Source organism: Schistocerca americana, chromosome X, assembly GCF_021461395.2.
Source record: "Schistocerca americana isolate TAMUIC-IGC-003095 chromosome X, iqSchAmer2.1, whole genome shotgun sequence".
Lineage (NCBI taxonomy): Eukaryota > Metazoa > Arthropoda > Insecta > Orthoptera > Acrididae > Schistocerca > Schistocerca americana.
In genome coordinates, this window is record NC_060130.1 from 354,652,414 (window position 1) to 354,666,901 (window position 14,488).

The 14,488-nt window shown below is 42.3% G+C and overlaps 1 protein-coding gene across 3 annotated transcripts in view; it reads left to right on the top strand.

The window, feature by feature from the left end:
* The window catches only part of LOC124556546, a 239,471-nt gene that overhangs the window by 193,395 nt on the left and 31,588 nt on the right, over positions 1-14,488 (top strand). The gene's annotated exons all lie outside the window — the stretch shown is intronic.

The window sequence follows — 14,488 nt, forward strand, 5'->3', positions numbered from 1 at the left end:
ATATTTCAATAATTATAAATGACTTTTCCTGTCACAACAATCCATAAATGCTGCTTCCGGTGGTCGATCTAAGCAGGAACTAGTGGTTTCAATAGATTTTAACTTAATGTTATTCCTAAATATCTTCAACATTTCGCAGCCCTGTCAGTAACTGTATAAATATTAATTTTAATAATGAACAGCCTCAGTTGCACCATTTACCTAGGTTTCAGTAGGGATAACCCAAACTTCTTCAGAATATCAGTATCTATTGTTTGTACATAGTGGACATTGTCAAGCTAAAACTACAAATCCATAAATTATCGTCCGAATGTGAAACTTATCTGACACTGCCTCAGCCCCACTTCGCGACCGCGATGTGGCAGCCGCGAGTGCTGTACTGGAACTGTACAGCACTCGTAGCTGCCGCATAGCGGTTGCAAAGTGGGGCCGAGGCAGTACCAGTAAGTTTTACATTCTGACGACAATTTATGGATTTGTAGTTTGTTTGACGATGTCCACTATGGACAAACGATAGATACTGTTATTCTGAAGAAGGTTGGGTTATCCCGACTGAAACCTAAGTAAATTTCTAGGTAAACGGTGCAACTGAGGCTGTTCATTATTAAAATTAAAATTAATATTAATAATGTTATTCCAACAACATTTCAACTGCTACTCCTTTCGTAGTTTCCCTACAGCAATGGCTAATAATTTTTGTGTGTTTAACACATAGATTCCTGCATGTACATGGTGTTCAGACACATGTAATACTTAAACTTCTGTTGAAATTCTAGATCATATCAACAGATAAGATGTTCCTTAACTTTGTAGTCCTCCAATATTCTTATTCCTGACAGACAAGTTTCATCTGTTTGTGTTACTTCATTTGTCTGGACCTCTTGTAAAGCAGTCTGTCCAAACAAGATTTGTAGCATAAAAAAGTGTCTTACCCCTCACAACTGTTATCACAGGAATTCTACCATAGTGCTCCCCCCCCCCCCCCCTCCCCCATATTTTCTATTTTCACCTTTAATAACAGCTAATGTGTGTTTCCCCACTGTTGTTAAGACAAAGTCCGTGTCTTGGGTATGATTATGCCGCTGCAGAAACTTGACAAAGCCTCATTTTTGTGAGAGTTTGCTGCACGTAGCAATATTAAGAGAATGAAAGCTGCTACTCATGATATAGTGGAGGTGCTGAGTTGCAGATAGGCACAACAAAAAGATTTTCACACTTAAAGCTTTTGGTCGATGGCCTCTGTCAACAATAGACACACAAACGTACATGCGCGTACGCACACGCGTGCACTCGCGCGCGCCCACACACACACACACACACACACACACACACACACACACACACACACACACACACAAAACTGCACGCAAATGCAACTCACACACGCAACTTCAGTCTCAGGCAACTGAAACCACACTGTGAGCAGCAGCACCAGTGTGTGATGGGAGTGACGACTGGGTGGCGGAAAGGAGGAGGCTGGGGCGGGGAGGGGAGGGAGAGGATAGTATGGTGGGGATGGCAGACACTGAAGTGCTGCAGGTTGGGTGGCAGGCAGGGGAGATGTGGGGAGGGGGGGGGGGGAGGAAGTGGCGGAAAAGGAGAGACATAGAGAAAAATAAATAAAAAAAAAAAAGACTGTGTGTGGTGGTGGAATGACAGCTGTGTAGTGCTGGAATGGGAGCAGAACCTCTACCCGGAGCCCATCTCTCTACTCACCCCTACCACTCTCCACACTCCTACCTTCTACATGCTTCCTAAAGTCCCTAAACCTAACCATCCAGGACGCCCCATTGTGTCTGGTTAATGTGCCCTTACTGCGAGAATCTCTGCTCTTGTAGACCAACACCCTCAGCCTATTACCCGGAACCTACCCTCCTATATATAAGATACCAATCATTTCCTCCGCCGACTCTCCGCAGTTGCTGTCCCCTTACCGCACTGTGCCCTGCTCGTCACTGTTGATGCCACCTCCCTGTACACTAACATTCCTAATGCCCATGGCCTTACTGCTATTGAACTCTACCTTTCCCAATGCCCAACGGATTCCAAACCAACCACCTCCTTCCTAGTAGCCATGACCAACTACATCCTCACCCACAGTTACTTCTCCTTTGAAGGCATTACCTACAAACAAATCCGGGGTACGGCTATGGGCACCCACATGGCACCATCGTATGCCAGCCTATTCATGGGCCATCTAGAGGAATCTCTCCTAAACACCCAGAATCCTAAACCCCTCACCTGGTTCAGATTCATTGATGACATCTTTGCTATCTGGATTATTCACATTCCTCCAGAACCTCAACTACTTCTCCCCCATTTGCTTCACCTGGTCCTACTCAATCCAACAAGCCACCTTCCTAGATGTTAAACTTCACCTCGAAGATGGCTACATCAGTACTTCCATCCATATCAAACCTACAACCACCAGCAATACCTTCACTTAGACAGCCTCCACACCAAGAAGTCCCTTCCGCACAACCTAGCCACCTGTGGTCGTCGCATCTGCAATGGCGAGCAGTCCCTCTTGAAATATACCAAGGGTCTCACTGAAGCCTTCGCTGACCATAATTATCCTCCCAACCTTGTACAAAAACTAGTCTCTTGTGCCTTATCTTTCCAGTCTCCCACCACCTCTCAAAAGCCCCACCGTCCAGCGACAGAGGAGCGTTCCCCTTGTAACTCAGTACCTCCCACGACTGGAGCAACTGAAATACATTCTCTTCCAGGGTTTTGATTACCTCTCATTGTGCCCTGAAATGAGAAATGTCCTGCCCACTATCCTCCCCACCCCTCCCATAGTGGTATTCCACCACCCAACGAACCTACACAATATACTTGTCCATCCTTACACAACCCCTGCCCCCAATCCCTTACCTCATGGGTCATACCCCTGTAATAGGCCTAGATGCAAGACGTGTCCCACACATCCTCCCACCACCACCACCACCACCACCACCACCACCACCACCACCACCAGTCCAATCACTAACATCACCTATCCCGTCAAAGGCCTGTGAAACCAGTCATGTGGTCTACAAGCTAAGCTGCAACCACTATGCTGCATTCTATGTAGGCATGACAACCAACAAGCTGTCTCTCCGCATGAATGGCCACCGACAAACTGTGACCAAGAAACAACTGCACCACCCTGTTGCTGAACACACTGCCAAATATGATATCTTTCATTTCAATGACTGCTTCACAGCCTGTGCCGTATGGATCCTTCCCACCAACTTCAGCTTTTCTGAACTACGCAGGTGGGAACTTTCCCTGCAATACATCCTACTTTCCCATAACCCTCCTGGCCCCAACCTTTGTTAGTCACTGTCCTCACTCATCCAGCCCCTTTCCTGTTCCCATTCCAGCACTACACAGCTGTCAATCCACCAGCACACCCAGTATTTTTTCCTCTCTTTTTTTAATTTATTTTATTGTTTTATTCATTTCTCTCTGTCTCTGCTTTTCCGCTACTTCCCCCCCTTCCCCCTCTCCTTCCCTCCCCCCTCCCTGCCTGCCGCCCAACCTGCAGCAGTTCACTGCCCGCCATCCCCACCATACTATCCCTCCCCCTTCCTGCTCCACCCACCTCCTTTCCCCCACCCAGCTGCCACTCCCATCATGCACTGGTGCTGCTACTTGCAGTGTGGTTTCAGCTGCATGAGACTGCAGTTGTTTGTGCTTGTGTGTGTGTGTGTGTGTGTGTGTGTGTGTGTGTGTGTGTTTTTTGTTGACAAAGGCAATTGGCCGAAAACGTTAAGTGTGAAAATCTTTTTGTTGTGCCTATCTGTGATGCAGCATTATATATGGTGAGCAGCAACTTTCCTTCTCATAATATTGTTACATTCCATTCTGGATTTTCCATTGTTTGCTTGCTGGCTGCATGTAGCTTACCCAAGTCATTCTTTATACTATATTCTCTGTGTTTAGCCAGACTGTTGTCTGCCCCCACAATTGCCATACCTGGTCGTAACTGAAATTCCTAGACAGTGCTTAAATATCCTCTATTACCTGGCTAAGGCTAGAACAATGGCTTGTTATGTTTGTGACCTGGTACCCTGATCATACTTTCTCCTGTAGCTGTTGGCTTACACTTCCGCCACGACTGCTACGAGCAACAAGATCTTTCCTTTTCTACTCAACTCAGTTTTTGATGTGTGTTTGAAATTTTTATTAATTTTTGTATCCTGTGTTGCGTAGGTAAAAAACAGTTTATGATCACTCACCAGCAGTAACACAGAGACAGGTGGTACAAACAGACGATTTCTGAAGTTAATGACAGTGGAGTTCACGAAGTGAACAGCTAACGAAAGCCAAGTCCAGAGTGTAGCAAAGTCATCTTAAGAATATGCAGTAGTCCAGGGATCAATCCAAGTCACAGACGTAATACAGGCAAGGTCAAAACACTACTGATCAGCCTGTTCAGTGGTGCACAACTAAAGGCTTCAAAGACTAGCAAGAGCTGAGCTGCATAGTTTACTGCTAACTTGTCAGTGGCCAGCTCCACACGAGGCGCTGACAGTGGCAACATTTTGCATGGGAGCAAATTGTGCTCGGATTATGTAGCTCGAGTATCTTTTTACGTGTTATCCCTGTTGACACTCAGGTGGGGAATCCAAATCACTATCGGATACTAAATTAATGGTCTTCTCCACCCTATTAACTTAGAGCTGTACGAGGTTCCTACCCTTCCAACAGGTAACAGACTAAATCTGTTATTTAGCTCAACAATAACAGAACTATCAGAAATACTGTTGTTATGCCCCTTTCTTGTTACATTTTCCCATATCCCCACTTTCTTTCATTCATTCTTTCTTTCTTTTTTATTTTTAACACAACTTCTCTTATTTGCTTTGCTGTTAATAAGTTGATATGTTGAAAATGAACCCAATTCTTTTGCAAAAGGACACAGTTAATAAAAAAATAATAGTAACATTCATATCTGCAAATTTTCATTTATTTGAATATGTGTAAGTGGGAAGATTTGGATGGTTGCCAATTGTTACTTTGAACATAGTGTTATTAAACTTCCTATCAGCATGCATGCACACACCCCCTTTCTCCCCTTTATATACAGGGTAAAGAAAAAATGCTGCCCTTGGAGGTCAGCCTGTGATTCATCATGCAGAGTCCAGACAAAAGTTTATCTGACAAAATCAGATTGGGTTCATTTTGAAAACCAGGGTATGAAAGCGAGGAGCTGGCAACATTGTCACATTGTGTAGCACAGCGGAATATGCAGAGGAACGTGTATCATCTGCTGTACCATACCAGCAGTTGTATCTCACTGAATAGACTGCTGGGATATCAAACACACACACACTATGGAGCTTTGGTTTGAATCCTCGTCAGGTTCCTTTTTATTTTTTTAGATGTCCATTCCCTAGTTCTCATCATTTATAAGCGCATCATTTTGTCACATGACAATGGGATCCATTAAACTACAGGCATGTGTGTACTAACACTCGGTGCACAACCATAACTGGTTATGTCAAGTTCATGCTAGACAGCTTCTGATGGAGTACATAAATGATGAATATGTCAATATGCTTTTGGTGCTAGGTGCATCAGATAACCAAGCTGTTGCTGTTGCTGCTGCTGCTGCTGCTGCTGCTGCTTGTTCAAAAATGGTTCAAAGGGCTCTGAGCACTATGGGACTCAACATCTTAGGTCATAAGTCCCCTAGAACTTAGAACTACTTAAACCTAACTAACCTAAGGACATCACACACACCCATGCCCGAGGCAGGATTCGAACCTGCGCCGTAGCAGTCCCGCGGTTCCGGACTGCAGCGCCAGAACCGCACGGCCGGCGCTGCTGCTTGTGTGTATGCTGCATTACCCTCAAAGGCACCAGCCCACTAAGAGTGTTTTCTGCCACCTGAAGCTACACGTATGGGAAACTGGTAACATTTGCCCACAAGTGATCGACAGAGGTCATCCAAGGACTAGACGTACTCCACAAACAGAGAATGTGATTCTTGAAACTGTTCCCCAGTCACTTCAGTGAAGTACCTGTGTTATTGCAAGGCACTTAAAGGTATCTCAAAGACTGGTTGTTGAAGTGGTGCAAGATGAAGAACTGCATCCATATCATTACGTATACGAAAATTCCATAACTAACATGAGAAGTACTGACGAATCTACTTTCACTAGTGAAGGTATGTTCAACCTACTCAACAGCCATTATTGGTCAGAACTCAACCCATCGTTGAAACTTTGGCACAGACCTGTGAACTGGAATTACGGGAGTAGTGCTTTTGGGCCCTGACGTATTCCCAGACAAGTTTAATACACGCCTGTATCGTCTGTTTCTTTGAATGCTTTGCCAGATGCATTAGAAAATGTTCCACTTGGTGTTCGGTGACAGCTATGGTTTCAGCATGGTGGTGCACTGCCACACTTCAAAATGACTGTGCATAGCTATTTAAATGAAGTGTTTCCAGGGAAATGGATTGGTCGTGGTGGTCCAATGTTCTGGGCTGTGTGTTCCCCAGACCTTCACAATCCACCAGATTTTTGTTTGTGGGGACACTTACCGGAACAAGTTTATAGTATTCCACCCATGGATGTACATGACCTAATAGCTTGTGTGTCTGCTGCTTTGGCAGTGGTGGATGCAGGTGTGTTGCGTAGGGTCCAGCAAAGTATGATCCAGTGAGTGACGAAGTGTTTGCAAATACAAGGTGGTCGCTTTGAACATCTTGTGTATAGTGAATGTTGCTCGCATGTATATGTACTGGCTCTGTGAAGATAAGCCTGGGCGTCAAAATGTACAGAATGGAATTATTGCATGTAGCATAATTTCCAATCTAGTGTTTTTTGTACGTCTTTGGATACAGACAGTGTTACTGTATCTGCTATTATTTTCTATTGGCTTTATTTGTGTCACAGATAAAACAAAGTGGTCATTTATGTCTGTAAGTAGGACATGTTATTTCTTAATGTTTAAATAAAGGTAACAGTAACAGAAAGAAATACATAAGATCCTGTATTGTGGGAGGAGGAGGGGGGGGGGGGTGAAAGCTCAGTGTGAACACAACTCAGACATTGGCGCATCTGCGTATCATTGCCCATGACATTGCCTCATCTCGCTGAGCTAATGGGGCTACTCCAGCACAGGACAGAGTTCGTGCTACCTATTCTTAGCCCACTGCAGGCAGTTACAGCATTGTGAGAACCTCATTTTTTAAATCTGTTAAACCTGTTGGTGAGACTAGGTTTTGATAGATAAGTCTTGAATTGGGATGAATAATTGCATGCTGACTGCCAAGTGTGACTTTTTTCTTCACCTTGTATATGGGCCAACTACAGACCACATGTCAATTTTAGTTCCTTAATTTCTTCCAGGACCCTTTCATCTGTTCACTATGTTCTTTCTTCCAGTATTTTGACCACTTCAGACCAGTTTTTTCTCATTCTCCTACCTTCAAATCCTTCCGTATTCAATAACTTTTTCCCTAAACACTTCTGTCAGCTGTTTCATTTGCATTATTTTTTTCTAAATCATTTTTCACTTCGTGGATCCAACTTGTTGGCGACTTCGCATCCCCAAATATTTGAAGATCTTTTTGGTTAACTACTGTCTGACATTTAATATAAATGTCCAAAAAATAACATTCATTATTGTTGTAACACAATACTAAGAATGCCAATAATAATGCAGTCACTTTAATACTGACACCAGAACATGTTCATACATTGCCTTATAACGTGGCCTAGTCTGTGCCAATAAGACATACAGTGTTCTGTGAGAGGAGTGAAGTTAACAAGAGCATAAAGCATTACAGATTGAGAATGAAGCCATTCTGCTCTAAGGTTGTATAGAATGACACATGATGTTTCCACATAGTGACACTGGGTGGCAACTGTTCAAGGCGCTCTTGGTGCACAGCTGTCTGATGTCTGAATGTGCAGCCTCCTGATGGTCGAGCTTAGCTGCTGTGCACCAGGGTGGCTACTTGAATAACATGTGATGAGCCAGTGCCTCGTGTCTTGCTGACTTAACAGGCTGTGAGGTGCAAGTGCAATTGAGGTAGTAACAACGAGTTACCACAGTCCTCTCCTTTTGTTGAGATGACTATAGGCTGGTGCCACCCCAGTGTCCCTTTACTGTAGCATGGGACAGTACTTGGCGCTCAGCAAGGCAACATCCATGTCCTCTGTGGTGCCACCGGTTGATGCTGTCTGTGCGGCAAAGAGCTCCCTGTCAGCCTGCACTTCAGAAGAACACCGAAAATGACCAGTCAGTGATAGCATTGCTGCGGGCTGATGCCAGTGGGTGGAACCCTGGCGACTGGTTGTAGCAATGTCAGAACTGAATCCATGAATATGTCATAAGGCTTGGGGGCGGGAGATGGATCTGGCGGAAGCAGTACCTGCTGTGTATGCAGTGTTTACAGCTGCTGTGCAGGAAGATCCACACCCAGGTCCTGACGTACTCAGAGAGGACTGGAAACAAGAACAGAGGAGCACTTCTAAGGTTCTACATCTACATCTACATCTACATTTATACTCCGCAAGCCACCCAACGGTGTGTGGCGGAGGGCACTTTACGTTGTGACGGCTCAGGCCACAGTGAATAACATTGCTGATGATTGGCCTGCTAATGTGCACACTTAGTACAAGCAGTGATTAAATGTTAAATTTCACAATCGATCCTGGACCAGTATATATAGGGTGGCGCACGAAATGCGTTACCATTTTGTTTTTGAATATAAACTTTGTCAATACAATCTGAAAGAAACATACACTACAATGAAGAGCAGTCCATGGAGACTCGTTCTAACTCAGCACATGCTCAATATGTCCACCATTTCGATTCCTAACTTTCGTCAAACGAACACTGAAGTTAGTGATTACCCTACGGCACATGTCTTCCGTAAATTCACTGCAAGCTTGAAGAATAAGTCTTCTTCATTACATTGAGACAGTGTGATTCCGCACCATACTGTGATGTGTCTGTTGCAACCGCAAGCTGGTGCACCGCCTGGTAGGTGGCTAGACTCGGCGCAGAATGTAAACCATCTTTAAACAGCCTGAATGCTTCTTTGCAGGCAGATGTCCACTCAAATGATGCACCTTGCTTATGCAGTTGATTTAGAGGATAAGAAACTGAAGCTGTCTTTGCAAGGAACTTGTGATAATATTCAACTTTGCCTAAGGATGCTTGGCACTCCTTCACATAAGTAGGGTGCGGTAGGGCCACAATAGCCGCACTGTGACTGTTGGTTGGCTGTATGAGAAATAAAATGTCCCAACTATTCTGCAGAGGTCTGGAAGAAATTTGAATTATCTAAGTTGCTCTTGAGACCTGCATCACTCAAGGTCTGAAACAAAAGATGAGGATTGTGAAGATTGTCCTTGGTGGTGGGACTGGTAATGACAGTGTCAGCGATCTAATTGATACAACAAGGGATTTGTTATGTAAGTTGCTCCAAATAACTTTGGAAAAATAGCTTGAATTCTAGCAATGCCAAAAACCAACGAATTGTACATATACAGGCGGTAAGGTGGTTTGACAATAAGAAGCTGACATGATTCTTTGTGTGGCAGCTGTAAATATGCTTCTGCCAAATGTAGTTTTGAAAAATACTGTCCGCCAGCCAGTTTCCTTAAGAGTTTGTCTGGGCGAGGAACGGGGTACATATTGACCATGCACTGTCACTTTAAAATCCTCACAAAGTCGGAGCTTGTCTGTCAGTTTCCTGATAATGACTAACAGTGGGGCCCATGGGCAGCATAATATGGGTTCTGTGATGCCTAAAGCTATGTCTGCTTGATTCTTCCTTCACTTGAGCACAAAGTGCGAGTGATATGGACCTGTTATGAGAAAAACGAGGTCACACCATGGATTTGAGAGTGATATGTGCTCTGTAATTGGTGGCTGTGCTGAGTCCCGGTGAAAAAGGTCAGAATATTCCTTGCACAAGTCGTCCAACTCTCGACAGGGCACAAGGTCATACACTAAATGAATGGAATCAGTGACCATAAATCAAAATGCCCAAAAAGCATCAAAGCCAAACAAATTTACTGTGAATACACTGTCTGCTACAAGAAATGTCACTGGCCAAACCATCACCTCGAGTATTGTCTTTGCTGTTAACTGTCCAAGAATAGGAATCTACTGTCTGTTTTAAGTGACAAGATGGCACGAAGTAGCATACAGCAGATGTGAACCAAGGTGTAGATAACCGTTAGAATTCAGAAGTGAGGCTGCTGCATCCATGGCCACTTGAAGGCATGAAGGAGGGATTTCATTGATGCGTACATTGATGAACAGTTTGTTTGAAACAATTGCAAAATTGTCACACACATTCCTAACGACATTAATGTCCATAGGCTGAGACGTGAGACGTACAGCGGAAGCCGACTAAGCATTGCACACAGTCACAATAAGACTTTTCTTATGACATAAACGACATAATGCCAAATTCTGTGGACAAGTGGCCCAGTTGTGTTGAACAAAACGAGGGTAGGAGCTTGCCGGAACTTTTTCGCCATGGCCGTGTTTATGTGGAGCATGGCGGCCAGGCACATTCCCTGCTGCGATCTCTGCTTTTGGAGGTGTATGTGAATACACCAATTGCTGTCCGAGTGGACGGTGGCTATGTCTGCCCAAGAATCTAATTGATGGCCCAAGGCACAGGGAACTTCAAATGCTTGGGCCATCTTGAGTACTTTTCTAAAGGGGGATCTTCAAACTGTAACGCCTTTTGGCATGATAGCATTCCGAACCATTGTGTATGCATAAGGTTCTTGAGATTGAGCAGTAACAAAAGACACTTGTGATGATAATACTTCACTCTCATGAAAATCACATGGGTATGTATGTTTGCAATAATTGTAAGTGACACATTTTGTCAAACGAAAGATGAAGGATCCTGGGGGAGGGGGGGCTGATTTCCCTAACAAGTGATTCATGTTTGGGTAGATCCATGACAGAGAGAGAGCTTTAATTGAGTTGGCATCTTGCTTTGAAGGCCACAAAGTGTTGCCCTACGTGTTTTTTATATGATTCCCCGGTCTTTGTCAGAGGCGGGGAATATAGCCGGGTAGGCCAGCAAAATTTGAATCCTCATTAACTGGCCCATCGAACCCCTGTCCAGCATGACTGTGTGTTTCTGTTATTGCATTTCCAAATACTGTGGTTGATAAATTGCTGCTGTAGTAAACTCTGTAGGACGACCTCCGAGGATGCGCCTGTTGCAAGAAACATGTTAAGAATGAACTTTACTTGTTGCCATTTGTGTTGTAAGAAACGATAGTAAGAATGTCACTAAGAATTCAATCACTGTAATTCTGGCACTGAGAACAGATTCTGTACATCATCCTTTTACATAGCAGAGTCAATGCCAAAAAGCCATATAGTGATCAGTGAGCAGAGTGAAGTTGACAAGAGCCTAAACCATTACGGAATGAGAATGAAATCACTCCACTCTGGAGTTACATAAAATGATGTGACATTTCCATGTGATGATACTGGGTGGCAGCTGTGCAAGCTGCTTTTGATGCACAGCTGACAGCACTCACTGTCTGAGTATGCTGTCTCATGGCGGCCAAAGTTATCCGCCGTGCGCCAGCACGGGCTACTTGAATAATGTGTGACAGGTCAGTGCCTCACATCCTGCTAACTTAACAATGGGTAAGGTGCCAGTGCGATCAAGGTGGTAACCGTGGGTTACCACAATTAATTCTGCTATGTTTTCTACATTTTGATAAATTTCATCATCACTACATAATTTCCAAACTCCCATAGACTTTTTAGTATTTTTAATCTATCTAAATTATACTTTAATGCTTGACATTCGCTTGCATACAGATATTTTGGCTTCACTGCTGTGTTGTAATGACTTTTTTGCTGTAAACGTTTTTAATTATACCATATGCCCTTCCCATTTTGTGTATCCTTTCCTCCATAGCATCTATTTCCGACCATTTTCCTGTAATATCTCTTCTAGATATTTAATTTTTTTAAATTTTTTCAAGTTGGCCAATATCTTTCCAGAAATTTCAGTTCATTTTTAATGTATGTAAGAAAATGTTTTTCTGCAGAAATTCTTAAGTGAGTCCTACCAGATTTTTCTTTTAAAAGATTAATTTGTGGTACTGCAGATATCACATTTTCAGACAGTGTAGCAGTCATCTGCAAATGCAAGAAAATTTATTCCAGTATTTTTGTTTCCTGTTCTCAACCTTATTGGTAAAATCACATTTCATTTAGTTTTTATTCCAAATTCTCACTTTTTTTTTTCTATCTTGGAACATAAAAGAATCGGGGATAGATTATCACCTTGCTGTGCACCTGTGTTTATTTCAAAGGGTGAGATGTTTGTTACACAAATTTGACTTTAAATACTGTGTCTGTAGGTGTTTCATAAATTAGATCTGTTAATTTAGACTTTGCACCAAATTCTCATATTGTTTTATCTGTAGTCTATGTGTCAATAGACTCAGAGGTCTTTTGAAATCAGCAGACATTGCTACAATACCTTTTTTATTCAGTAATCTGTGAAAAATGATTACATTCAGGTTAAACATTTGTTGCAGACATCATCTGCCCATCCTAAAACTACCGTGATATTCGCCTGTCCATTGTTGTTTATATTCTGCCTAATAAAATTCGGAAAATATTTTATGTACAACTGGTATCATATAAATTTCATTGCAGTAGTTAATATTCTTGTTTATTGCCTTTATTATGCAGTGGATATATTAAGGCTACTTTCCACTCAACAGTAATTTTTTCTGTTTTCCAGATTTCCTCAAAGATTAATACTTCCTCATTTTTTATTTTTGGTAGAGAAAATTTCTACTGTAACAGAGTCTTCTCCACAAGCTTCATTTATTTTTAAGGTTTTAATTACTTCTTTAGTTTCTTTTATTGTTGGAGGTAAATCATAATCTTCTAGATTTTCATGAGTGTTTGAAAATTTCAGGTTGTGGGTTCATTGTTACTTATGCCAAGTCTGCCATTTTCATTTATGGAAACTTGGGGTTTGGTATCTTTTCAGTCTATCCTTAAATGTCTTATAAAAATGATTGATATTATTTTTTGAAAAGTTTTCCTCAATTTCAGCAAGTATCCTCTTTTCAAAAACTCTCTTAGTTCTTCTAATCATATTTGCTGTTGCCTTTCTTTGCTATTTAAATTGGTCTGTCTGTTCATTTTTCTTGAAAATACTAATTTTTCCCATATTAGGTCCTCTCATTTAAAGCTTATTCATGTGTGTCATTCCACCATATTTTATTTTTGAGTGGCCCAAATGTTTTCTGTGCAGTATTAATTTCCTTAGATAATCTGGCCATTTGTCACCTTTAGCTATTTGAAATTTGTCTTGATATTTTTGGCTTTATTATTTTGTTATTATATGTATGTTGGTATTATATTAAGAGTTTAACCTTAATTTTAGAGGGATTGAGGTCAGAATCAAATTCACCATTCCTTATAACATTCACACTCACATTCATAATTTCTTTAGAACTTTTTTGAGAGTCAGCTACATGATCTAACTGAAATTCTCCCAACATTGGGTTTGGAGATATCCATGATTTGGCTGTTCTTGGAAGCTTCGTGAAGGAGGTCAAAATTAGCTTCACATGAGAATTTTGACTTTGACTGATCAGTCTCGTACTACTTTTATTGGTTCTTTTGTGGGTAGGGTAATGCTCTTCTGTGTTCCTAAATTTGTTTTCTCTACCTATTTAACCTTTGAAGTCACTCCAAAGCAATATGATGTTCAGGTTTGGTATTTTCTATATCTCAATTCTAAAAGATCCAAGAATTCTTCTGTTTTGCCATGTTGAGCAAGATTAGACAAATATGGTGTCACATCAGTAACATGTTGTGAAGGAGAATGAAAGTGTATGTCTTTCACTGAGGTGAAGAACTTCCCTGCAGTGTGCATCTGTATCCTCTAATTTTTCTGTTGCTACAGTATTTTTGGATAAAAATGCATAGATATTAATTGCCAAACAGGTGAAATAGCTAAGTAATTATTTGACCAAGCAGCAGCAGAACACACACACAAAAGGAGGTTATAATTAGGCAAGCTTTCGGAGCCACTGGCTCCTTCTTCAGGCAGAAGGCTTGAAGGGGAAGGAAGAAGGGTGACGGAAGAGGACTGCAGAGGTCTAGGAAAATGGGTAGATTTCAGGAAAGTCACCCAGAACCATGGGTCAGAGGAGACTTACCAGACAAGATTTGAAAAACCTGGGGTTTCAAATCTTGTCCAGTGCAGTCACCAACAATCAGTCTTTCCCTCTCATCCCATCCAGTAAGTCTCTCCTGACCTTGGTTCTGGGTGACTTTCCTGAAATCTACCCTTTTCCTAGATCTCTCCAGTCCTTTCCCCTCACCACTCTTCCTTCCCTTCAATCCTTCTGCTTGAAGGAGGAGACACTGGCTCTGAAAGCTTGCCTAATTATAACCTCCTTTTATGTGTGTGTTCTGCCGTGCTGCTTGGTGAGTAGATTTTTTATCTATCCTA